The 27749-nt window shown below is 41.6% G+C and overlaps 1 pseudogene across 1 annotated transcript; it reads right to left on the bottom strand.

Moving 5' to 3' along the window:
- Nucleotides 1-2024: 2024 nt before the first annotated feature.
- LOC309601763 (betaine--homocysteine S-methyltransferase 1-like) lies at nt 2025-19992 on the bottom strand (annotated as a pseudogene). Its single transcript has 8 exons — nt 19954-19992; nt 15783-15915; nt 10872-10990; nt 8685-8876; nt 7940-8086; nt 6265-6447; nt 2506-2734; nt 2025-2225 (listed from the first exon to the last, which is right to left on the bottom strand). The product of its transcript is annotated as a betaine--homocysteine S-methyltransferase 1-like (transcript).
- Nucleotides 19993-27749: the final 7757 nt, after the last annotated feature.

Below are 27749 nucleotides of genomic sequence, written 5' to 3'. Positions count from 1 at the left end.
TGAATGACTTCAAAACTCCTTTTCAGTGTTTCTCATCATGATTAGTGTCTGTTAAAATTTGGCCCTTTTTAAACTGAGTATCTAAAATTAAGTGCTTAAAATCATATTTTATCATCTTCTTAAATACCATAGTTCTTAAATAGTCTGTTGTGAACTCATTCACTTCAATAGGAATTTTTATATGCTTGGACTGTTTTAAAAAAAAAAATCAGTCCAGCTGCTTACATATAGTATGATGGTCAAGCTGCATCCTTTGCCACAGGAAGTCTCTAAACTGGTAATGATCGTTCAAAACACTTATGTAGCAATTGTAGCTTGTATTTTAAGCCTCTTTATCATGCATATGTCTTTTGCATGCATGCATTTTGGTGGCGATCAAAGATCTGCCCCTTTTGTTTTGCAGATTTTGCGTTATTCTGCTTTACGCAGGGAGAACTTCCGGAAGGGTTTAGGAAGAAGTTTAATGTAGTGCATATATACTTACATGGATGCTTTCCAAATAATCTACATTTTAAAATATCCACTTTCTTGATTTGTCTACTTTTGGCTTTCAGGCAAAAATTCCAGCTAGTAACTATTTCAATTTGTTATAAGCATGATGAAGGCAGATGGCTTTCTCTAAAAATCTGTCTGCCAATAACAGTCTGAAAAGGATATTTGAAGTTTCCCACTAAAGTGTTGCATGTTTATAAGTTTCCTGAACTGCAGCATATCAACACGGATAGAAATAATGAAATAAGCTTATACATAAAAAGTAGCCCAACAAAAGCTTTCAACACTCTAACTTCAAGAATCATATTTTTCATAAAAGTAGTGGCTTTAATGTAGAATGGGTGGGAATGGGATTCTAGAGAGAAATCTGAAAGTTGTGTGGTAATTCACAAAAATTAACTATGGAAACGTGTCCTTTATGGTTTCCAAGTGTAGTGATATCCTTTGTAAGAAAACGCTTCTCAACAAATTCAGCGTACAGATGTCCTTGGGTTTTCTTAACTTAGGTGGATTAATCTATTTCCTAACAGGGTTTTTCATCTCTTCTTATAGCTAATTTTCTCTAGACTGAATCAATCAGCTTAAACAGAATCATGGAATGTTTTACTACGCTTATATACAGGAGTTATATTTTAGGAAGCTTCAGTTTTAAATGCTATTTTGAGATAACCAAGTGTTTCAAGTGAGATATCCAGAAATCAGCTGGATCATTTGAAAATTACAGTGGTTTACTGGAGATACGTTATTCTGTTTGAGCTCTCATGATTTAAGGTGTGAAGATAATACAATACTATTCCATCATATTACTTTTAATTTATTTGACTTTTCAAAATTTCAGAATAATCTCTTAACCGTTTTAGTCTCCAGAGAAGTAAATCTTGTGTACATGGTACCCTGAGACAAAAACAGTGAGTTATTTACCTGTCATTTTTCTTTCCTAAAAGTTCTCTGAACCTTTCTCCTGCATGTAAGAAATTCCTGCAAGAGCTCATTCTCATTTTCCTTATCTTTTGATTCCATTTATAAGATGCATTTTTCTAGTTTACTTTTATTCTCTTGAAGTCAAGAAAGTGGCTACAGATAACTGTGTGTCTGAAGCATTGGCAGCTTGTGTGTCCCTGAAGTAGCCTTCAACAAATCCTGAGGAAATTCCTACATAATCCCAAACTGAAAACAGACTCAGGAGTGGAAGTCCATGGATACTGTATTTATAGATGGCTTTTTCTCTTTTCACAGGTGAGTTGAGTCAATTATTACTTTCCACGTATTTCTGTGTCTACCCAGTTGATGGCACCTAGCTAACAAGAAGCTCAGTTGTTATGAGAATCCAAAACTCCTTCTGACTGTGTCTTCTCTAAACTATTCGTCCAGAGAAAGATTTTATTATCAGTTTGACATATTAATCTGTAATCACATTATTTTTGCATTTTGTCTCTTTCATTAGATGTTAACTGATAAATCAACGGGGCACTCATCTTCACAGATTTTTCTTGTGAAGCATGAGATGGTCTGTAGATAAATCATTCTAACATTTAGACAACTGCAGTGGATTGGAACAACTGTTTCCGAAAGAGCTCTTTCAGCTGTTGTTCACTTGTTGCTTCTTTCTGTTGCATCAGCTCTCTGGTTCCTTTGGTTACCCCCCCCCCCCCCAGCCATCTGGCTTTGAGACTGAAGGACAATATGGCCTGCCTGAAGCAGGCCTCAGATTCTCCCAGTATTCTCTTCTTGCCCTAAAGAAAGAAAAGGAAATATTACAAAACTTTCATTACTTTCACATTAATTCAGACCAAATGTTCATTTTGAAGAGGGATGAGAATTTTTGTAGCTCTCCTACTGCCCCTTTGCCCCTTTTACTGCTCCCAGATCAAATTTAATTCTTCAAAATTATTAACACAGAATGTTTACGGTTATATTTAGACCTCCATATTGGTTAAGCTAGTCTGCTGCATGGACCAATGTAAGCCTTTATAAGGAGGGTGCTGGTGTGCTTTCCAGTTCAGATATACATACCTTGCTCTGACCCAGGGTTTGGTATGCATGCTCAGGTTATTGCCCCAGCTGCCATGTTTCTCAGAAGCTTCTCGCAAAAATCCTCTTTCAGGAGCCAGCTCCTCAGCTATTGCTCGGATGTGATATGGCTCAAATCCACAGCAGCCTCCAATGAAATGAATTCCTAAATCATAGGCCTTTCTTGCATATTTTTGAACATCCCATCTAGTTACAATTCTTGGCTCCAGACCTGCAAAGACATTCATATCTTAAATTTTCACCATGCTCCAGTTCACCGCATTTTTTTGTAAGAAATCACATTATTGAGACACTTGCACACTATTTGCAAAACTGGTTGTAGATGTAGATGTTTGAGCTGTCTGAGCTAGAATTAATAATGCAAACTTTCAGGAGTCTAGCTTTTAGATTCTGTTATGCTTTGCTGAGCTATGCTTGTTGTAAGCTGCTTTGGCTTTGAAAAACAGCACCTAATATCTTCTGAGACTGATCAAGCCCTAAGTCACATGCTTGCCATTCTGCCAGAGTTCTTAGCTGAAGTACTGGAGCACTTTCAATGTTATGCCCACAAGTCCAAAGAGTTCTTAATGAACAATCAATATCTGGGAAATCTGATTACAGTACTCTAATCTGTGAAAGGAGAAGGTATCATCAGCCTACCTGCAACAGGAATAAGCCTGCTTGTTATTCCTCAGGAATGCTTACTACACTTTTTTCCATGACCAGCTAATGGCAGGCAGTTGTTTCGCTGACAGCTGGGATCTGTAGCTATTTCTTAGCCCATCCCTTACTTAGTTATAAGCCCATCCATAAGCAGTTTGCTGCCTCAAGCCACTTCCTTGTGGAAAGTTCTGTGTGTAGATGACTTAGGATGGCTAAGATGCAACCTTTCTTTTGAACCCCTCTTCGTGTTGCAGGTTGTGGTAAGCAGAGCGGAGGGACGCCAGAGCTGAGAGGAAAGACGTGTGGAAGGAAAGGAACAGAAAGTGAGAAGAACAAGGAAAAGCACACCTGAAAGGGAAGGAGGCACAGGAGTTGCAGAACTGGAAAGAAAAGACCAGGGACTGGAGAAGAAACTTGAAGGAATAAAAATACAGGAATAAAGGAATAAAAATCCTCCCACTTCTTTATGCACATCTGCAGGAGATGAATCAGCTTGGTTATGAGGAGAGTGCAGCATGATGTCTGGGCACTGAACATTCCTCTAGGCAAAGAAGCCGTGGTGAGGTAGTAAGGTTCCAGCACCACAGCAGAAGTAGGATTCTTCTTCCTACATCCTGTCCCAGAAATGCCTAATATGCAAGAAGGTGATGCAAAGCAGATCTGCTCAAAGTCCAGTGAGTAGTTAAAGAGACAGAGTCAGAAAATAAAAAACAGAAGGGAAAAAAATGAAATGGTCTTAAACAGAAAATTATTGGTCTCAGAGGGAAAGACTGGACAACGGAAAAATAGATGGTCTAATATCAGAAGGAAAACCAGATTAAGCTATCTTAGAAAGCTGTTTAAATAAAAGTTTGTGTACAGTCCTGCAGATGTGAGAGAAAGCATCAGAAGCATCAATTCATGATTTCCTTGTCTCTCATATATCATTAAAAAGCTAATGCAAAATTGATACAAAACGATCAACAGTAAGAATGCAGCATCTTGCACTCAATTTATACCCGTATAAGCAACTAAACTCCAGGAGAACAGTATAGGGTGTTTCCCTGTCTTCTCCGTCACCCACCCTGTCACAATCAGTCCTTGTGTTTCAGGAGCATAAGGACAGCACCAACCTAACAGCTCTGAAGAAACATGGATAGACTCCGCCATAAGAACTGGCCACACATGGTGAAACATGGTGATTGAAAACAAGCAGTATGCTACGAAAAGAAGTTGCCACATAGATCACGTTTTGTGGGGTTTTCTTCCCCCCTCCCAAAAATGACTAACATTCTATTTTCCGTGCCTGTCAATGTACAGTATTTTTCTTGGCTTTATTCAGAATTAAATATCTCTAGCTTAACAGTTTATGTTATCATTTACAGTAAAAAGATATTGAAATTTTCATCAACTTCTGATGAGAAGATTGTAATGTGCGCCTAGATTTAGCCCCTCTGTACGTCTACTCTTGAGATAACTGGGTATGCTTTGACTGACCAGGACTTTTCTGTCTAAAACATTGTCCTTGCTTAACTGGTGACATTTGAGAGCAATTGCAGTAACACAGAAGGGAAAACACAGAAAACTGGAAAAAGTTCTAAAGATAAATAAATACTGCTGGTATCTAGATGCTGGAGTTTGCCAATACAACATAGCCAATGCTTTTCTAGAAACTGAGATCTTGTTGGCCTGTACAGAGGTTATGTACACTTCAAATACCTAAATGCCTCTTTGTGCATATTGCCTTCCACAAAAAGCAGAGTCAACTGGGTCAGTTTAACAATGATTTACCAAACTACTTCTCTGCCATCAAGTGATCAGTTGCTCCTTCTGGGTAGTGCAAACATTCACAGAACCAGGCTTCTCCAATTGACTCATGAAATTTCTGAAAACTGACATCTCATACAGTTTGCTTATAACATACAAACCAAGAACCATAACAAACCAAAGAGTGAATCCTTCAATTAACTTGATTACTTACTGCATCTGTTCTATCATTTTTGCTTGCAATCAGAGGAGTTATACGAAGGAATGAATAGGATAAATGAGTTCCTGACACTTTTAAACATCCCAGAGTATTTTCAGAACCCAGACATGTTGTTATTATCTAATGAATGCCTCAGGCTCATGCTTTATTCTTTTTCCTTCATTTACGTAGAGAGGACTTTTAAAATAAAATATCTTCCTGAAAATCACATCCATATCTTTTTTTTTTTTTCCTAAAAATTCAAGTTTCAGTTGTTTTAATACCTTATTTTATAGGCTGATCTTGAAAAGAAGAATGTATGATATCTGAAAATGAAGGCATTTTTCTAATCAATTTTAAAATGTTTAGGCTGCTTTTTTCCTCTTATCTTAAGAGGATGTGACCTTCTACATCCCAGGTGGGAATAAGCCCTAAATACACAAGCCTTATATACACATAAAGTGGCTGAATCTTTCGGTCTTTTGGGTAGAATTTCTGCTGAGCATAAGAGTGATGAATCCATCTCCAAACTGCTAATCCATTTGTAAGCAACATCAAAGAACATATTCCCTCTTCTGCTTTCTCTCTAATCTCACTTATCTTAGACAGTTACACTTGCAAGACTGAACCATTATGAGTGCAAGAATCATGCACCTATACTAATGATCCAGCTCCGCATATGCATTATACATTAAATCCCTATGCAGGTAAACATTATAGGGCTCATGGGCTAGACGTCACAACCGAGAATGCTGGGGAGCTCCAGTCCAAAGGCATTTAAAGTCTGGGTTGTTTTTAGTGTATTTGCTCTTGTTAATTTCTTTGGACTATTTTACAGCTGTCCTGAACAAGGTTCTATAGCACAAGAAAAAAAAAAACAACATTTTTTTTTAATTGATTTAGGTTGTGGCACTTTAACTGTTTTCATCATAATTTCACTTTCAGTCACATGCTGTGATACTGCTGAAATACTCTCATTATCTGGATGATCTTTAACCCAATCCATCTATGCAGAATGCCAGACAGGATAATTGAGACTGATCCTATTGTACAGGAGGATGCCTTGCAGTTTCAGCTTTGCTAAAAGCTAGGGGAAAAAAAGGAACAGACAGTAAATAAATTAAAAAAAAAAAAAAAAGATACCCTTGTCTTACCAAAGGGAAATTCTGGAAGGTCAATAAATCCTTGCTTCCCACAATCAGGTGTATGGAAAGCAAGTGGTTGGGACATCAGGTGAGCTTTCAGTTTAGCAGCGTGCAAGCCCTCTTTCATCAGTCTCACAGTTTCCAGGGAGGTATCTGGGTCAAAATGGCAGTTGACTCCAACAATAGAAGCACCTAGGAGGAGGAAAATAAATAAGTTCAAGTCACATCTCCCTAGGAAGTGGGAGGTGAAAGTTCTTAGCCACAGCACTCCATAAGCAGAGCAGTCCATCTGTACACCAGCACTATGAACACAAGCGTCCTGGTTTCAGCTGGGATAGAGCTAATTTCCTTCCTAGTAGCTGGCATAGTGCTGTGTTTTGGATTTAGGATGAGAATAATGTTGATAACACACTGATGTTTTAGTTGCTGCTAAGTAGTGCTTACACTAGTCAAGGACTTTTCAGCTTCCCATGCTCTGCCAGGTGCACAAGAAGCTGGGAAGGGGCACAGCCAGGACAGCTGACCCACACTGGCCAAAGGGCTATTCCGTACCATATGACGTCATGCTCAGTATATAAGCTGGGGGAGTTGGCCGGGGGGCAGGGATCGCTGCTCGGGGACAGGCTGGGCATTGGTCAGCAGGTGGTGAGCAATTGCATTGTGCATCACTTGTTTTGTATATTCTATGATGATGATGATGATGATGATGATGATGATGATGATGATGATGATGATGATGATTTTCTCTTCCTGCTGTCCTATTAAACTGTCTTTATCTCAACCCACAGGTTTTACTTTTTTTTTCAATTCTCTCCCCCATCCCACCAGGAAGGGGAGGAGGGTGAGCGAGTGACTGTGTGGTGCTTAGTTGCCGACTGAGGTTAAACCACGACAACAAGGTAGTTGGATTAGAGCCAGCCTCAACTCTCCTGAGGCTGATCATTCCATTTACATCTCAGTTGCACTCTTTACCTTCCTGATGAGGAATCACATCTCCCACCCTCATGCAGTTGCTTTTCTCATCAGTGCTCAATCAGTGAAGACTGATTATGTACAGCCACATATACAAATAGCTAACAGGTTCCTAACACAGGTTCTGCCTTTGGATTTCAACTCTTAACTCCAAAGGAAAAGAGTAGTTCAGAACAGATATAATAAAACCCCTGTATGGTCGGTCCATCATGCCCCTGATTAATTCCTTCTGCCCTTCCCTTTGTCCTGCAGAAAACACAGCATTTGATAGGCAATAAGATTAATTTTTTCATTCTCTTATTCTCTCATCCTGGATTTGAACTGTGCTCCACACATTTCTAAAAACATGAGCAGAGAATCAAAGGCGGCTTTGGATTCTGCTTATGTTTCATAATCCTGAGCCCAGAATTTGGGGCTGGGTCTGTAATCAACTTTGAATAGTTTTAGGATTTTGTTCTACTCAGTATCAGCTGCCTGTGGCTATTGCTCCCAATACCATCCTGGTTAATAAGGATTTTATAGCTGCATTTTCATACTTTTTTTTACAGGACTGCTCTAGTAAAGTACACATAGAAACTCTTCCACAGGCTCAAAACTTTCATCAAGTATAATTGGGAAGCTATCTACTTGAGATACACATCCATTTATCTCAATGATTAAGGACTTAACTTTGTTCCATACTTTTAAAGTGCAGATTAAAACAGATTCTTACCAGCCTTTACCAGTCGGACAGCACATTGTCCGGGGGGCACGCCATGCATGTCTCCTTCTGGACAATGCACATTGTAGCTGCAACTGGCTTCCTAGATTCTTTTAGGACTTCAACAGCCCAGACAGCTTCTTCAACATGTTCAAAATACTGAAAGAAATTAAAAGTGGACTACTTTCGTTTCTTGGAGATGAAACATAAACACATTAATCCAGACCCCAAATTCACCAGCAATACAATGACTTGATTCTTTTCTGATTTACACTAACAGAATTCAGTTGAGTTCACTGACCACACAGTTAAAAAAGGATTTTAAAAAGTCAGAAGGAAAACTAAATCCAAAATAAAAAGATACTCATGTTTCAGAATAAGAATGCCCATACAGGGGGTTAATCAGGGATTTATCCCTGAAGAACTATTTTCATCTAGAAAAGTCACCATGGGTTGGTTACTTACGGAGTACAGGAGGAAACAGGAACTAATCAAGATCACATTAATCTATCCTCTTTGTACTGGTACAGAATTTGACTTGACTGAGATGATAGAAATTTAGGGTTCAAGGTCCTATTCTAGGACGCTTGCAGATACTGCTGTGCATTTAGAAAACATCTGATTCTACTGGAATAAAAGTATAACAGAAAATTTTAAAGAAGGAAGCAATATATACTTGTATTCCCTAAAGTAGACTAGACATCTTAAAGTTAACACACTGTGCCAGCTGAAGGCATGTACTTTTTTACAGATTTACCTCTGCAATTAGGAAGTCAACATTCTTCTTCATAAAGCCATCTAGTTGCTTTCGAAAGGCTGCTTTAACCTCTGCTTTATCCTTGCAGCTTAAGTATGATGGTGTTTGACTGAGTCCTCCAGCCACTAAAGCATCACCTTCATTAGCCACTTCTCTTGCAATGTCACAAGCAGCTTCATTCACTTTCTGGCACTATATGAATATAGATTACATCATTTTTACCTGGTCAGAGATATGCATGTAATTTCAGAGCACAAAAAGGACAAAAGACTTCTTCATATTCATTTATAATTTAAATGTATTTTTCTATAATATTGATTAGGAAGATCAGCATTTTTCAAAAAAATAACAAACATTAAGAAACAGATTTCTTGCAACTTATAAGTTATCATATTATCAAACACTAATACAAAAACATATTACCTTTAATACATCTTACACAAATAGTCTATAAAAAAGCAAATATTTGGTGTGAAGCAGAATTTTTTTTTCCTCTTAGAAAATAAGTTAGTTAGTTACACTTAAGTGTCTGCTTCTATTCTGAGATTTTGTGGATGGAAAAAAAGAGTAGTAATTTCAATTGATTTTTCATTCTGTTTCTTAATGTATTATTTTAGTATTTTGATAATTTTCAAAATTTAAGCTATGATATGATATAGAGTCATTTAAGGCACTTTTAAAAGGATGTCATTAATTACCTGATGTTAAAGTTACCAATTTAAGAATAGCAAAGGGAAACTTATCACTATATATGATTAATTAATCACCTAGACTGAAAGACACATTCCCTGTATACCCAAACCAGGATGACTAGAACAGCTTGTGAAAGAGGTTAAGCTGGGAAAAAAAGATTTTTGGAAAAGAATCATTATTTGGGATAGATAACAAGGACTGATTAGAGCAGGTTTCTTTGTGGCCCATGGGCTACTTAGAATCTACATAGGTTTCTCTCAGCTGAAGTTTTCCATGGCTGCCTCAAAACATCCAGATGATTTTTAAGGCTATTGCTGACAGAGTGTCTTCCATTTGCACTTCTGCTCAGGTACGTGTTTGGGAACACCAGGAGCTGGAGCCATAAACCAGTTAGAGCCTGGAGGAAACTGCTTCTAGAACTGGCAGCAAATCAAGCTTGAAAGTTTTGCTGCAATGCATTCCAGTTTCCAGTTGCTTTCCCAACCCCTCTTATCATTTTTCGTTGCAGCATGGCTAGTTCCAGAGGCACTATGTTTCTGGGATATCACTTCAGACATTTCGATGTTGCATCTATTGAATGTAAAGGTACAGCATTTCAGATAAATTTGGTCATATGACATTTTAATGTCTTAACCTCTTAATTAAGCCTCAAGTGTTTCCCTAGTGTCCAGATTGCTCTAGTTTCTGACTTGGGATATCTTCACATAAATATATTCCTTCCTCTCTGCGCCCTGGAGAATCTTCTCTATTTTCCAGAGGCTGAAATAATAGACAATAGGACCAAAGGGGAAAAGATCAGAGAAAACACCCAACGACAAATCTTCTAGTCTCAAAGGAACTATCTAGAAATGTTTGTGCCAGAAGTCCCAGTGGAGATGGGGCCTGCATCTAGTGAAGGCACCCAACATCCTACAACTCCTCTGTGTAGGGGGTAAGAAAACACCAACACAGTACTTCTGTTACTGTACCAGATTACCCTTACACATGAGAAGGGGAATACTGACCACAGTGTATACCTTGGATTTTTTAGTTGATATTTTATTGAAGACATGGTCCTAAAAAAACATTCAGTTCTTATTAGCAAGTCATTATTCTCCAGGATTCTTCACCATTTTTGCAGTTGATTTGTTTCTCTGGATGCTAAAGCATTTCTTTTTTTACAATTGATTTTGCTCTCTGTGCATTTAGTCCTCCCTATACTTTGTATGAAAACTCCAGTAAACTATCTCCTCAGATGGGAAAAATAAGATGTGGGCATCCTTTTTCCTCTCTTCATCTTTGCCCCATTTTGTTATTTTTTTTTTTTTCTTTCCCCTTTAACCTTGTCTTTCTTACTATTCCAAATTCTGAAATTGCACCATCTCATTCTTTGGTCCTCAAATATAACCAAAACTGTTATGACAAACTGTGAAAATACTTGATAATTCTTTCTATTAAACCTTTTGAAATGAATACACTTATTTCATATCTCCATCAAAATAGTATTTTACTCACACTTATTTCCTCAGCTACATAATTGCCCCTGTTCTCTAGTTTGTCCTCACTGGCATAAAATGTGAATGCCTGCAGAACATTGGATCCAGCTCTGAGGAATTCCCGGTGAAGCTGACAAACTGCAAAGAATTAAAAGAGACAAAGAAGAGATGTTTGGTACAGTTATTACTATTATTATCCCAAAACTAAATGTTTATTGAATTAATGTTACTGTAAAAGAAGTGATACTGTGTTTACTAGAAGAGCCATTATGAGGGAGTAGAAGCAGTACCCCAGTCTGTGTAGAATTCCTTTCTTCCCACTCTTAGAACATTAGGTAGAAAACTTCCTTCTTAGTTATTCTCTGCTAAGAATGACTGAAGATTTCTATATTTAGTTCATCAGTAGATTCAGATGCTCACGTACCCAAGAGTCGGGCCACTGAAGAACATCAAAACAACCAGCAGGTGGATCGGGCTGCTAAGATTGAAGTGGCTCAGGTGGATCTGGACTGGCAACATGAGGGTGGATTGTTTATAGCTCGGTGGGCCCATGACACCTCAGGCCATCAAGGAAGAGATGCAACAGACAAATGGGCTCGCGATCGAGGGCTGGACCTGACCATGGACGCTATTGCACAGGTTATCCATGAATGCGAAACATGCACTGCAATGTGTACCTCAAGGGGATTTGATTTTGGGTGAAAATAGCCAATGAACTGAATGGTATGATGTTAATTGCTATATAATACTGTATGTCATCACTTCTATGGTGGCTATATGCTATATCAACAGAATCACAGTAAGAATCACCCAGATTAATGAAGAATGAACTTTGATGGAACCGAGCAAAGTGCAGCGGTGATAGAACCATAACTGGCTTCAGCATGCAACAACCCAACACCACACACCATCTCTCCTGCCCTATAGGACTGTTATGAGAGATGAAGCCCAAAGTCATGGACCGAATGAACTCAACGGACATTTTAGAGGGATGGCCCATGGACTAAGGGAATGATATCTGTGTGTACATATCAAAAGACTGGAAAAGTGGTGGTGATTAATTGGAATGTATTGGAAAGGATAGGACCTGGGCATGACATAGATGGTATAGAATAAGGGGTGGATACTGTCCTGGTTTCAGCTGGGATAGAGCTAATTTTCTTCCTAGTAGCTGGCACAGTGCTGTGTTTTGGATTTAGGATGAGAATAATGTTGATAACACACTGATGTTTTAGTTGCTGCTAAGTAGGGCTTACACTAGTCAAGGACTTTTCAGCTTCCCATGCTCTGCCAGGTGCACAAGAAGCTGGGAGGGGGCACAGCCAGGACAGCTGACCCACACTGGCCAAAGGGCTATTCCGTACCATATGATGTCATGCTCAGTATATAAACTGGGGAGAGTTGGCCGGGGGGCAGGGATCGCTGCTCGGGGACTGGCTGGGCATGGGTCAGTGGGTGGTGAGCAGTTGCATCATGCATTACTTGCTTTAATAATAATATTATTATTACTACTATTTTATTTCAGTTATTAAACTGTTCTTATCTCAACCCATGAGTTTTCTCACTTCCACTCTTCCGATTCTCTCCCCCACCCCATCAGGGAGAAGGGAGGGAGCGAGCAGCTGTGTGGTTCTTAGTTGGTGGCTGGGGCTAAACCACAACAACCCACAAAACAATAATTATAATAATTTCTAGAACACTACTTATCATGTAAAACAGAGTTAAAACGCTCAACAGCTTATAGCAAATACAGGAATAATTTATTCCCTAGATATTGTATAGAGACATGAGAACACTGCAGTTTCTATGGCAGATGTTTGGAAAAGCTTTCCTGAAGTCTTGGTTCATCATACCTCATTGTCTACAGACAATCTGTGTCATTAGGGAAACATGTTAATGTGTCACGAGAATAAAATTACTGCCTTCAGCTACAACAAACACAGCATTCTATGCCAGAGAGGCTCAAACGGTAGTCTGAGTTGCTAGAGTCAATCTGCACACACAGCAGCACATCTGCTTTCAGTGAAGGAACAGTGTGGTGTCCCTTGCTTTTCTCTACTAGTACCAGTATTTCATTTCTAATTACAGCCTTGGGTAACCACACTGTGATTTAACACAGCAGTCACAAAGAACTATCCAGGAACATAGATTCTAGCAGAGCTACAATTCAAAGAGTCCCTGGAATTTGCCTGAACTATCGGGATCAAATTTCAGTTTTACAGCCTTTACACAGTCAAAACATTCCTAGTGCAGAGAGTATTCTTTTTCCTACATCATTAAAACAGGCTACTGAGCCCAACTAAAAGGACTGTCTCTGTATGTTTCTAGTGTTCTGTAGTTTGTTTTTCTATTCGCCCCCATGAAAAATCATTGATGAACACTAGTCAGGAAATGTGAAAAGGAAAAAATAATCTACAAATATTTTCACAAATGCTTTATGACATTTCCATAATAAACTAGATTTATTTACCCCCATGGTTAGTGCTCTTTAAATATGGTTCCTGCATTCCTAGAAGAATGTTTGGGATTTGTGTGAATAAGGATGGAGACATTGGTAGGCAAATGAAACATAATCTAACACGTATGAATAAGGAACTTTATATCCCAAACTATCAGGTATGTGAACAGCAGACTCTTGAATGGGTCTGCATTTGGAGGGAAAGAATAGCATTATAAGTAAAGTATCAGCCTGAATCTCATTCAATCCCAGGCAAATCATTTTTACCACTAGAATACACTTAGTATTATCAAGCCCACAGTAGTCTGCATGATGCTATCAAAAACCCAAACCACTCTAATTTACTTCTTGTGTGACTTCTAGCATGTTACTGAAGCTATGTTTTCTTCCACTATTTGAGAAATGAGGTAACAGCCACATATGAGGCTAAACAATTATTAAATTTGATGCATTTTAGGAGTCAGACATACAACACTGAGTTTTCATTTCAATCTACCATGAGTTGGACATTTCACAAAAGACACAGACTTAAGCTAACAGCAGATGGGGGCAGTAAGTGCATATGCATATTGCTCAGTACAGAGCAGTAGCTCAGATACCTGATCTGGCTCAGAAGAAATATTTAGATCTCATTTCTAAACTTGTCAGTCTGGCAAAACTTCTCCTCCCTTGTAACGGAGATAATGGCCTTCAACTCACTTTTTTTTTTTTCTTCTTTCTTTTTTTTTTTTTTCCCCTCCATCATTCCTTGCTGCAATCTCAGAACCTCCCTCATTCCTTACAAAGACAAGAAGGGCCGGTAGTTGTATGGTTTTTTACACCAGCTGGCTCAGACAGTTGGTCCTTCTGTTCTTTACACCTGCTTTCAAAATAACATGACCCTTGAGCATGCAGGAGCAAAGAGCAATAACAGAGGGGAGGCAGCACACTGCACTGAAAGAAATGAACACATTTCCAGTTAAGGGTGTATTTATAAATAGCCTACAAAGGGCTTATAAAAGTGTTATGTTACAGACATGAGCAATATGTTCTAGCAAATCAGTAGGGGGCTAACCTATGACTACTGATCACTTGTTTAAAACAAATCTGTGTGCCAATTTAGCCTATTTAAGCCATCTGCAACTGCCTCTATGTAAGGTAATGTCTTGCATTCCCCATGGACCGAGACCTACACTTCCTGAGAAGGCATGTGGAGAGGGTCAAAGACTTTTGTGGTACAAAAGAAATAAGCAAAGGGGAAACAAAGAGCATGGTATAAGCGCTACGATTTGTAAGATGGAATGCGCAGGGGCAGAAAAAGGTACAGGTGGAGAGAAAGAGAGAGGTGATAGGATGTATTTTTGGGAGATGAGGTTCAACAAATTAGGTCATCACCCTTTAAACCTTTGCTGGAGCACTGCATTATCTAAGGCTGTCCATGACCCTAAGTTAGGCATGCTACACAAAGTAACACTTGAAGGCTGAGAAGGATTAGGGGAAAAAATAGGTAAGGTGTACAAAGCAATGTAATAGAGAGGGCTAAGATCTCTATTTCTCCTTCTCCTCTTCTTCCTTCTTCCCCCTTTATAGAGGAAAAAGACTAATTTGGAAGGACATACACTTAAGACAGAACAAAGAAAATTTTTTTCCCAGGACATTCTGAATTAGCTTGTGGGATTAACTGCACATGATATTACTAGGGCAAATGCTTTATTGTAATGAAGCATACATAAATAGATAATAGCACCTGCTTTTGCACTATTTATGCTAAACACTATAATCTTTATGCTGTAAGGCATAGAATGATTGCTCATTTTGCCCCCCTCCACTGTAGACAGTCACTCCATTAAATGGGATAGGCAGAAGTTGAGTTAACACCCTTGGCACAGCAACTGATGCAATTTTATTGCAATTCTTAGGTTCTTATGAGGTTTATCAATCCTCATTTCACAGTGGAGCCAGATACATTAAATACTCCTCTTCCATTCCATTGTTTATTAAAAGCTGCCGTTTTCCTGAAGGAATTAATAAACAAACTGTATTCATTTATAATGGTCAGAACACAACAAAACAGATAGTTAACTGCAGAATTTTTTGTCACAAGATGTTGTGAAGGATAAACTTGATATCAGCTCAAGGACAGACTGGACATGTCCATGAGAGAGAAATCACTGAATGTTATTAAATACAAAGATACCATATCTGTGTCAAAAAGTCCCTGGGTTACAAATTACTGAAGACTGGGAAAGCATTCTGGAGAGGTATCACTGTATGTTTGCACTACTCATATTCTTTCCCAACCAACTGCTTTTGACCAGTGTTAGAGCAAGAATAAGGGGTACGATGATTAGGGGGTCTATAGATTCTTAGACTATTCTTAACAGTGTGTAATTCTACATTGTCAAGCAACCCACTACAGGTTCCTATATATTTATTATTTATCCAACCATGTTTACCTTCACTATAGAATCACCATTTCCCAGTAAAACTGACCTGCTTCTGGGTGTTCTACCGTTGCTTCGGGAGTCCAAGGCCTAGCTTTTACATACCCCCTCTTTTCAAGAGCAAAGACGAATCCTCCATCTCCAATCACAAATTCTCCAGCATCTAAACGCTCTAGAATACCCTGCAGAAAGCAGGAAGAAAGGTTAATAATTACAGTTCTTCAGTTTTGTGGGCTTCCTTTGTTGACATTTCCTGTATTTGCAAAGCAGATATAATTATTTGTGGGCTACCAGAAACATCTTTGCCATAATAATAAGAAGTAATCCATTTCCTTCTTGAAATTCTCTTTAAAGAATAGTAGGTGATCTGTTTTACAACATAAGGCGTTAATATATGCATATATATTACATAAGACTTTTAATTATTCAGTTTATTGTATTCCAGAGATATAGTCCCCAGAACTAGAAGTCAATGGTCTAATTCCATTCCTATGAAAGTAAAACACAGTCTCAAATTCTCCTGTAAAATATATGTGAAACTTTTTAAAATGAAACACTAGTATCACTGACCTCTTCATTAGCTCATTTGCTCTTTAGCTACAAATGCCATCATGACAGAGCCTCAGCACAAGTAGCTTGTGACACAAGATGGCACAACAAGCATCAAAAAAAGTAAGCATGTAACATTTTCCTAGCAAATAAGACACATCTCAGAATGCTGGCCTCCATTTTCTGACAGACTTTTCACTGGCCTGGGTTTCCTTACCTAGACTTACAAAATGAAAGAAAATCCTGCTTCTTTTGCACAGCCCAGAAATGTTTTAAGATGCCAAATTACAAACCTTACAGCACCCTGTGATTAACCTTGCTTCTGCCTTGAACTCTACACTAACACAAGGAAAGTGGTAATTATTTTTTTTTGTAAAATGAAAAACATGAATACAAAATATATTGATTGCACCTAATACATATTATTTTTTGTATTCCTTTCATTGCTTCATTGGATTGTTCAAATTTTCAAAAAAGTACCTTGCTGTTATACTAAATAGTACTAAATTCTGCCAGTAGATTACAAACATAATTCTATTTGACTTTAAAAAGTGGATTAATGCAGACCCATTACATTAACAAAGGTAGTGGGTACAGAAAAAGATTTTAAAAAATCAAAGGTAAGACTGAAATTGCTGTCCATAGTTATCTTTTCCTGATGGCCTACTAGCGTTTCAGTAGATGAAATTTGAGGGAGTAGGGGAAAAAAAAGCACCTTGCGGACATAGAGTTGAGTGTGTTTTTTTGTGTTGAGAGGAAGGGTTTTTTAACAATTAGCCTCCAACCTTTAGTAGATTATCTTTCTTGATAATTTCTCCTTCATTCATTCAATTATCTCACACCATACATCCAGGAAAGAAAAACACTTATAACATCTCAGCACTGCCCTTTAGGCAGCATGAGAGTATGCCTTTCCAACAAGAAGGTGCACTGTGCCAACTATGCCAGTTCCAGTACCAAGCATAGCAGTGTAAGGCTACTTGGAGGCCACAAAGCCTGGCTGAGAGGGTCGGCGTTTTTGGCCCAGGCACTGACATAGCAGCAAGGTGATGGGGCTTCTCTGCACAGTGTTGCTGTGCAGATATATGAGCTAGGCCAAGTGTTGGCTTGCAGATGTCTGCATCACATTCCATTGCACATTCTGGACTTTCCAAAATATTGACGTAATTAACTTTACAACGTTAAGAAAAAGTGCAAGCTTTTATCTTTATTTCAGCAGGACCAGGGCAAAACTCAATCTACAATACTCAGTCTCCAAAACTCAGTAATTTTCAATAAGTCTACAAGTCGTGCCTGTCTATTAGGGCAATTCTGTTGTAAGTGTAAATGTCAGGAGGCTTTGTAAAGATTGTGTTTGCAATTAACTAATTTGCAGTTGTAACAGAATGCCTCAAATGGGGCCAGAGAAAGGCACCCAAGGGATCACTGGTTGAGTCCCTGCTTCCTCTGCCTGCCAAGGAATCTTTTACAGACAGAGCCTGCTTCAGAAGTTTAATATGCAGAGAACAGGAGTGCAGAGGGGAAAACAAAAAAAAAAAATCTTAAATGTATAAGCAACCTCAGTTGTTGCTTGTTAACTGAAGATTACATTACAATAGATACATGTTGACACAATATATAGATATATTTAAATGCACTACAATCAACAGGTTTTTTTTTTCAAGTCCCTTCTAGGATTTAACAGCAGTTTCCCTTCACAGTTCTAGCTTTTTTAAACTGCACTTTAAAATAATCTTCACTTTTGACACACAGAAGCAACATAAGCCATGACTGAATAGATTGTGGTATCTTAATATATAATATATTGTGATATATTAAACCTAGCATCAGGGCATCTAATAGCAGGTGACATAACTATAAAGCACAAAGTGCTTAAACTTACTTTGTCAGTTCAGATTGGCTCAAAATGGAAATAACTTTTTTGCGGACTTTATTATAGGTCTGATATCATCTCTTCACACCATTTTTACTTTATCTATACTGGATAAAATACCATTGGTTCAAACAGCATATAGCTAGCATGAGTTCAGCATCAACATTGTTTTGTTCTGCCCCAGAGAACTACAACTGTGTGCTCATGCCCAATCCAGATCAAAATTGTACTGTCAAGTGATCCAGTAGTACACAGATCTGGTATTAAATAACAAGAAATAGTATCTGTAAAAAGCTAACCAGGGCTTTTTTGAGCCATCTTTTCACTGCTTCACTTTTGCTACCATGAACAAAGTTGCACCACAGTCCATACATCTATCCACGGAAGGAGTGCAAATGACTGTATGAAGATATTCCCCCAACCAACTTTAAGAATGTAACCGAACCATATAAGTGAAAAGCCTGCTTGGTCTACCTATATCCTATCTTTCCATCGGTGGAGAGAAAAAAAGCATCTCAAAATAACTATTCAGATCTTAAGTGAGCCCTCAAGAAAGGCTTATCTCTGTCCATTGCCTGTAGGAGAACCTAGGGCAATTGCCTTCTGCTAGGTGTCTGAAGTTAGGTGGCATGTGCCAAAAAATAAGCAGCAGAACAAATACCTCCTCACCTCCTTCCTTTATAACTGAGCTACCTGAAAGGCATAGAGTTCATAGACTTCTTCCCATATCCTTCTGTTCTCTTACTCTAGACTTATATGCTACATATAAAACCAAATAAAAACAGTTCTGAGTAAGAAGTGTCCAGTGTCCTACTAATAATACTGTCCTTCCAAACAGAAGGTAGAATACATGATTCCACTGACCCTCCCAAGCAGCACTGCAGGGTAGCAGTACTGGTATATGTCAGAGAGTCTGATTTAGATATTGCTCAAATGTTTATCTTGATGGCCAGAATGGCTGATGCCTGAATAACCTTTTATACTGGCTTATTTCTTTAGCTAAATGAGAGTGCGAAGGGCATGCATATATTGGAGACTGCGCTCCTATTACAAACACTGTTGGTATTCAGTCATATAAATAAAGGGAAGAGCAATTTGGGGCTTTTAGAGTTGTCAGGACGCTGGAGACAGGAATCCCATCCAATGAAGGTTTATGCTTACAATATTTACAATTTTAATGTGTTGTGAGCACTGCTTAGTTTGCATATCAAATAATATTAAGCAAAATGGTTTTGAACTTTGGTGGCTTCAATCTATGTGTTGAGAGAAATCAAGATTCTGTGAGCTGTTACAGCATTAAGTTGAATCTAATCTATCTATCTCATAACAGTGTCCAAATGTCTTTAATGGTTTGATGCTGAATAGGTATAGTTATTATTACGTCTTTACTTTAGCTTTTCACAATATGCCCTTACCCGCAGAAATACCGAGTACCTTACTTGGAGGTTAAGTGCGGTTTGCGGGTTGTGCCAGTTTTGCAGCAGCTCCCCAGGAAAGCCTCCGGGCAGGACCCCGAGGGGGCGGGAGAGGCGGCCGGGTACAGCGGAGCCCCAGCCCGACCCAGAGTCGAGCTCTGCCCTGTGCCGCTGGGAAGCTCCCGCCGCTCCCCGCCTGCGCGCCTCGCAGCACCGGCGCGAGGCTGCCTCTGCCCTACCGCGTGGTCCCGCTAGGGCAGCGCCCGCACCGCGGCAGGGGCACCCCTCCCAGCGCCCGCCGCTGCCCCCACGCCGGACAGGGGAACGGGCCCGCCGAGAGCAGGGGACCGGGGCCGAGCAGGGGAGGGAGGTGGGGGAATTATCCTTTTGCCCTGTTTCGTGGTCTTCCTGATCGGCAGCATTTTCCTCGCCAAAGGACGCTGGCTACCTGAGACTACCCAGACGACTCGGCACGAAGCAGAAGATAACCCGAGCGCTCAGCCCGCACTTTTATAACGCGGGGAGGAGGCGGGCCGCGGTGAGCAGCGCTGCGAGCGACACCCCCGGCCGGCCCGGCCCCTGCCTCCGCGGGGCGCCCTGGCACGGCCCGGGACTGACCCGCCCCCTCCCGCCACCGCCCCCGCCTGGCTCGGGGACGAGCACTGGGGGTGGGGATCGGGAGGCGCCCGGTAGCTCCTCCGGGCTGCCCCCTCGGCCAAGGGGCTGGCCAGCGCTCTCCATCCCTGCTGCGGGCGGGCTGCGCGCGGGATGAGCGCGGTGCTGCGGAGAGCCCTGCGACGGCTGCGACCTCCCGCCGCGGCGGCCGGCCCGACCCCCCCCCGCCGCCGCCGCGGCTGCCCTGCGGCCCCTCGGCGGCGGCGCGGGCACGCGCGGGCCGGGCCGGGCTGGGCGCGGGGGCGGTGAGGAGCTCCGGGCGGGATGCGGTGGGGAGGCGCTGGCAGAGGAGCTGTTAACGGTCACGGCTCTCAGCGCGTGGCCTCCGCGCGGGCGGTGCTGCCCCAGGGCGCGGCCCCAGAAGTGTAAAGCTATCTGGCGGGGGGCGGGGGGGGGAAGGTAAGGGGAATACAGCTCCTTCTGCCGGCCTGCAGTGCTCCACCAGGTGCCGGTCAGGGTCACCGGGCCGCGAAGGCCTCTCCTTGTGGGCAGGAGGTGCATTTCCCACCCCCCCCTCCCCCCGTGCCTCGCATTTCTCTGTCAAAGACCAGACTCAGCCCGGGGTAAGTAGCTGACCTGGTATAGAGAGATCCCTCCTGTTGTGTTCTGGGCCATAGCGATGAGCACAAAATGACCTATTTTACCTGGCACGAGCAAACATCTGGGTGAACCGCGTAGTTCACAGGAAAGGTGCTCCCCGGATTCTTACCAGGCTCCTGCGTTTGAAAGAAAACGTTTGAAAAGAGCTGAAAGTCATGTGATCTGATCTGATCTGAATTCTCTCAGTGCCAGGAGGCACACAAGGCGCGAACATCGTTCTTCCACTTCGATCGGTCTGCGGCTGCGTGCTCTGGAGTCCCAAGGGCCACAGCGCAGTCTTCTGTTGGTTTTTTCCTCAAGACACGACCGATCCAGTTCCATCTCCTCCTCCTCACTTCATTACTGATTTTCTCCATCTCCGAGTTGATGCTCGTCGTTTCTGCAGCTTTTTTTTTTTTTTTTTTTTTTTTCTTCTTCTTCCGGGAGGAGGTAGTTGGCCTCCTGCCCAACCCCCATGACTTGGAGGGCCAGTGGTTTTTCTGTCAGGGTGGCCTTCCCTTAGGCTGCGCTGGTTCGCGGCACCTTCTTCAATTTTATCCGGTGCACCCTCCAGAGAGGGATCCCCTATCCACCACCCAGGGGACGCGCCTTCTAGCCGTGCAGCCCCAGCCGAAGGGAAAGTCATGTGAGGAAGTCTCAAATTCAAAGCATAAAAGAAGCATGAGAAAACCACGCTTGACCTTGATTAACTATCCTCGTAAAATTTGATAGAGGAGCTGGGGTAAGTGTCTCGCATCTGGCTAGTAAACAGGTTACTGTTAACTTGCAAAAATGAATATGTAATCTCAAAAAAGAACACGTAGAAGTGTGTATGGGTCAAATACAGAAAACCTGTGGTGTCCAGTGCTCCCATTTATTTTCCTTTTCATTCGTTGCCGCATGGTGCATATTCCTCCTGCATTTGCATTTAACATGTCATATTATTTTAAAAGATCTTCATTCATAATACATGCAACTAATAGCTTTGATTTCTGAATGGAGGATGGGTGGAAGACTAGTTACACGTTAGACAGCCTTTTGCCAGAGGCGTTGCAAAAGCAAATGTACAAGGAGGGGGAGATAAAAATTGAGTATCGATTAAGTGTCCTGAAGGGAAAGATGATACTGTGGTTTCACAGTAGTTTGTACTGCTGCTGTACTAAGAGGTCCTACCTTGTCTTACATCCAAAAACATGGCTTTTTAAAATTTGGATAAATTTCCTGATCTGGCTTGCTGTCTGTGGGAGGGGCAGTAGAGAGGAGGATCAGACAAGACAGTGAGAATGGGGCTGCCTATGGCAGCAGTCCTGGTTTATGCTGGCTTAAAGGGGTTGTGAAACTGTAGCGTAGTGTAGTAGCAGGTGTGAGCCATTGACAAAACCCTGTTTCTATAGTGTTTTGACTCGAGCAAAGTAGAACATGTCAAAATAGACGGGATGTGAAAATATATATTCAGTTTTATTGTTCGTGAACACGTAGACTGATGTAGTCTGCTGACATTTGGCTTTAGAAATATTTTAAGGAGCTTTACTAAGCAGACATTTTTTTAAAGACTTTCTCTTTGTGTCGCATATACTATAGCACTTTTGAAATGCCAGGTTTTGACACTGTCATTTCAGGGGTACAGTTTCTCATTGAGAACTAGGTTCTACGCATAAGGGTATATTGGACAAATAACAAAGATTTAAAGTTGTGAGTGGAAGCAACCTTGCGTTGCTTTTTGTATTACTACTGTTTATGTATATGACCCTTTAAGAACATTTACTTTAAAAGAAGATAAGAATGACCAGGTTAGGTCTTAAGTGAGGTGTGTCACTTAGACTGCCAAGCAGGGACCAAGTTATATTATGATTGGAGCTATAAACAAAAGTGCAACTGTCTTTTTGTAACTGTCTGTAATTTTTTTTCCCGGGAGCGAAACCCCATCTCCTTTCTTGGGGAAAGACAGAGCAGACAGTGATCACTGGAAATGGTTGTGTTGGTGTGAGTCTAGCCTATCACTTGGCTAAGGCTGGCTTGAAGGATGTCATTCTGCTGGAAAAATTGGAGCTCACTGCAGGATCTATTTGGCATGCAGTAAGAAATGTTTTGTTAATCTCTCAGATTAACAGCAGTTTGTATATCTAACCGTGGTAGAAGTTTCATTACCCTTTATATTCCCTGGCTTTCCGGAGATTAACTATCATCTTGGTTATTTTATAGATCCAAACTTTAGCACCGAGTTCTGTATAGCTTTGCTGTATGAGTTTTGAAAAGTTGGTTCAGCTATCCATACTACACTTTTCTCATTTGTAAAAACTGGGACAAATACTGTATTTTGAAATTACTGTAAGGTAACTGTTAATATTATACATTTTTGGCAGTTAACTGGATTTAGACTTTAAACTTTAGTTTAACTTGAACTTTTTAAACTTAAGGTTTCATTTCTAAAGTAATATCTAGTTTATACGGTAGACTTTATCATTGGAAGTGGTTGCACTGGCATGCATAAACCAGAAATGTGAATTTTTGCATTATTGTATATGCAATTGTTTCTTTATATATGTGCCATCTTGAAAGAGAGGTGATCAAGAAGCAACGGTGGATGAATTGGCTGGCCAACTCCGACAATACGAAGAAAGTCTCTCTTCCTCCCTACGGGCCTGCATCTCGGCTGTGGAGAAACTGCCCGACGTGCTAGCTGAGCAATTGTCCCGGGAGTTCCAGCGATTCAAAGAGGACATGTCCTACTCCTCACCTGTACAGACCAGTATCTCAGCCAGTAGGAGTAAGCGTCCCTCTCTTCAAGGGAGACGATATAGTGGATATACACCACGGGCCACCCTGTGGTTTTAGCTGCGTGACCACGGCGAGGACATGAGGAAGTGGGATGGAAAAATCTACCTCGACCCGAGAGGCACGAGTATGTGAGTTGCAAGGAAAAACAATAACACAAGAGGGTTCTTCCAGGAAAATTGCTGCTCCAGTTTCCAGTGAGCAGCTCCCCAGACAGAGCAGAAGGGCTGATTTTGCTTCCGATCTTAATAAAGGGACTTTTGATTCGCATTGACAAGAAGTGAGTAACGAGTGCTGTGACCAGGACTAGAGGGGCCCTGCCTCCAGCCAGGTGGAGGAAAGGGACAACCGGGTGTACTGGACCGTGTGGATTCGATGGCCTGGCACATCAGACCCACAGGAGTAGAAGGCTCTAGTGGACACGGGTGCACAGTGTACCCTCATGCCATCAAGCTATGAAGGGGCAGAACCCATCTGTATTTCTGGAGTGACAGGGGGATCCTAACAGCTGACTGTATTGGAGGCTGAAGCGAGCCTAGGCGGGAACGAGTGGCAGAAGCACCCCATTGTGACTGCCCCAGAGGCTCCGTGCATCCTTGGCATAGACTACCTCAGCAGAGGGTATTTCAAAGACCCAAAAGGGTACCGGTGGGCTTTTGGCATAGCTGCCTTGGAGACGGAGGAAATTAAACAGCTGTCTACCCTGCCCGGTCTCTCGAAGGACCCTTCTATTGTGGGGTTGCTGAGGGTCAAAGAACAACAGGTGCCAATCGCTACCACAACAGTGCACCGGCAGCAATATCGCACCAACAGAGACTCCCTGATTCCCATCCATAAGCTGATTCGTCAACCGGAGAGCCAAGGAGTGAGCAGCAAGACTCGCTCACCTTTTCACAGTCCCATATGGCCAGTGCGAAAGTCTAATGGAGAGTGGAGACTAGCAGTAGACTATCGGGGCCTGAAGGAAGTCTCGCTGCCGCTGAGCGCTGCCGTGCCGGACATGCTAGAACTTCAATACGAACTGCAGTCAAAGGCAGCCAAGTGGTATGCCACCATTGACATCGCGAATGCGTTTTTCTCAATCCCTTCGGTGGCAGAGTGCAGGCCACAGTTTGCTTTCACTTGGAGGGGCGTCCAGTACACCTGGAATCGACTGCCCCAGGGGTGGAAACACAGCCCCACCATTTGCCATGGACTGATCCAGACTGCTTTGGAACAGGGTGGGGCTCCGGAACACCTGCAGTACATTGATGACGTCATTGTGTGGGGCAACACAGCAGCAGAAGAGGTTTTTGAGAAAGGGAAGCAAATAGTCCAAATCCTTCTGGAGGCCGGCTTTGCCATAAAACCAAGTAAGGTCAAGGGACCTGCACAGGAGATCCAGTTTTTAGGCATAAAATGGCAAGATGGGTGTCATCAGAGCCCAATGGATGCGATCAACAAAATAACGGCCATGTCCCCACCAACCAGCAAAAAGGAAACGCAAGCTTCCTTGGGCGTCGTGGGTTTTTGGAGAATGCGTATTCCAAATTACAGTTTGATCGTAAGCCCTCTCTATCAAGTGACCCGGAAGAAGAACGATTTCAAATGGGGCCCTGAGCAACGAGAAGCCTTTGAACAAATTAAACGGGAGATAGTCCACGCAGTAGCCCTTGGGCCAGTCCGGGCAGGACAAGATGTAAAAAAAATGTGCTCTACACCGCAGCCGGGGAGAACGGCCCTACCTGGAGCCTCTGGCAGAAAGCACCGGGGGAGACTCGAGGTCGACCCCTAGGAGTCGGGGATACAGAGGATTCGAGGCTGGCTATACTCCAACTGAAAAAACGATATGAGCAGCATATGAAGGGGTTCGAGCCGCTTCGGAAGTGGTCGGCACTGAAGCACAGCTCCTCCTGGTCCCCTCTACGCGTCATGCAACTGATGCTACGTGGAGTAAGTGGGTCGCACTGATCACACAACGGGCCCGAATAGGAATCCCCAGTCGCCCAGGAATCTTGGAAGTGATCATGGACTGGCCAGAAGGCAAGGATTTCGGAATATCGCCAGAGGTGACGCGTGCTGAGGAGGCCCCACCGTATAATAAACTGCCAGAAAATGAGAAGCACTATGCCCTGTTCACTGATGGGTCCTGTCGTCTTGCGGAGAAGCATCGGAGGTGGAAAGCTGCTGTATGGAGTCCTGTACGACAAGTTGCAGAAACTGCTGAAGGAGAAGGTGAATCGAGTCACTTTGCTGGTCAATGTCCGACTTAAGCCAAATTTGGAAGAAACTAACATATGCAATCGGTATGTAAATTTGACTATGAGTCAATCATCTTATCCCCATAAATAGTGAGCAGCCCAAGAGCCCTTTAAGCTCTCCTGCACGGCAGCGAGCTGCACGCCAGGATCTCCCCTTGAGTAGGGACACCTCTCAAGGTTCCTCCTTGAGGTTGAGAGATTCCTTGCCACGACAGATCCTCGGTAAGTGACTAATAGCATGCTAAACTTTTGAAGTCTTAGCTAAGTGATATAAAGGATTTATTGCGCATATATAATCCTTTAGACATAAACCGTTGACCAAGTCTGGGACTAGGATTGGATCCAGCCGCACCTAGACTTCTCTCTGAGAAGGAGTTTAGAAAGCAAGGGAGTCCTCTCTGAACCTCATGACTCAATGACTCAATGGGAGGGTCTCCCTGACAGTCTTGTCTGTAGGTGGACACATTGCCATAAATTAGCCCTTGGCTATTGCATTGTTATCTGTCTCCCCCGAATCCACTTTGAGCTGGATGCATCCATCATGACTGCCACTGGTGATTATCGCTTGAGCAGGGTTACGGGAAAAGGTCAAGTGGGGGGGGGGGGTGTCAGGGGAAGCACACCGCCACAATCACAGATACTTAATTTGATAATTGATCATGCTTAGAATCTTCAGCAATACAGGAAAAGCAATGAGGATTAATTGGACAGCAAAAGACAAATTTCCTGACACTCTCCTAAGGTGTTGTCTTGATTGGAAATCAAATTCCTTGCCTGGTAAGACAGCTTTGGAAGTCACAAACAAATCCTGACGTTTTCTTGGCTCAGTGCAGATTTTTGTCACCTTAATATTTATCAGACTCAAGCTAAGACCTCTTGAGCATTGGCTAGACATGGTATGTTTACCCCTTAATCACATAACTGAGTAATTTAGGTCCGTTACTCAATCTATTCTTAGCCTTTCAGAGAATGTATTTAGAAATTTTACCATCCAAAGTGTGACCCGAGGACAGCGTTGGCTCTGCTTACAATAGTCTGTTATGCTCATCTCAGCCAGCATATAATACAATGACACAAGCCCTGCAGAATCTTGCAGGTGTCAGATGGCCTGGAAACATACTGGAAATATGAGTGATTCATCCAGCGTTCAAAGTTTTTCTCCCTCAGGCCAAAGGAACAACAGCTTACATGTTTATGGGAAATGCCAGGATTGCACACTAAAAAGCTAAGTGGTCTTCAATCCATTCTTTTCACCCAAAATATATTTCACCCAGATATCCTCAGATAAATCTTTTTCCATACATTCAAATTATTTTAGTATAGGCCTGGTGTGATCTTGCAGACAGACCAGGACTGTCAGCCTATCGATCTCTCCATTGGTATATCAGGGATAGAGAGGATGGAACCTCTAAGGCTACTTAAAAACATCTGAATTGTTTTCTTGTCATACGTTCCACTGATTAATCAGAAGGCAGACTGTATTCACTACCACAGGAACTATAATTTCCATTTTTTAGATTCATGTAGGTATTTTGTCTGTTATAACTGAATGTGTTTGTGGCTTCCCCTGTCTAGTTACAAATGTTCTTGATTGACTGAGCTGAAGTGTGGATGTGGCTAAACATATTGCTTCCTCTTTCCTTGAATAACATCTTCCAATGCTCCACTATAGTCTTGATATTGCTGCACAGCTCAGTACACTGTATTCAGAGCCAAGTAGGCATTTCCTTTATAAATCTATTTTGAGGAATCTCAAAATATTATGACTTGACGTTTTCACTCTTGTCCTCAAAGAAAATATGATTTTTGGGGAACTGCTTAATAAAATTATCTTTGTTTAATTATGAGATATTAAGCATGACAAAAAAAAATATTAAAGTTAGAAATATTGCTTGCATTTTTGCACTTAA

Source organism: Platalea leucorodia, assembly GCF_965183815.1.
Source record: "Platalea leucorodia genome assembly, chromosome: W".
NCBI lineage: Eukaryota > Metazoa > Chordata > Aves > Pelecaniformes > Threskiornithidae > Platalea > Platalea leucorodia.
Note: the sequence above shows the minus strand (reverse complement) of the source record. Positions and strands in the feature narration are given on the sequence as shown.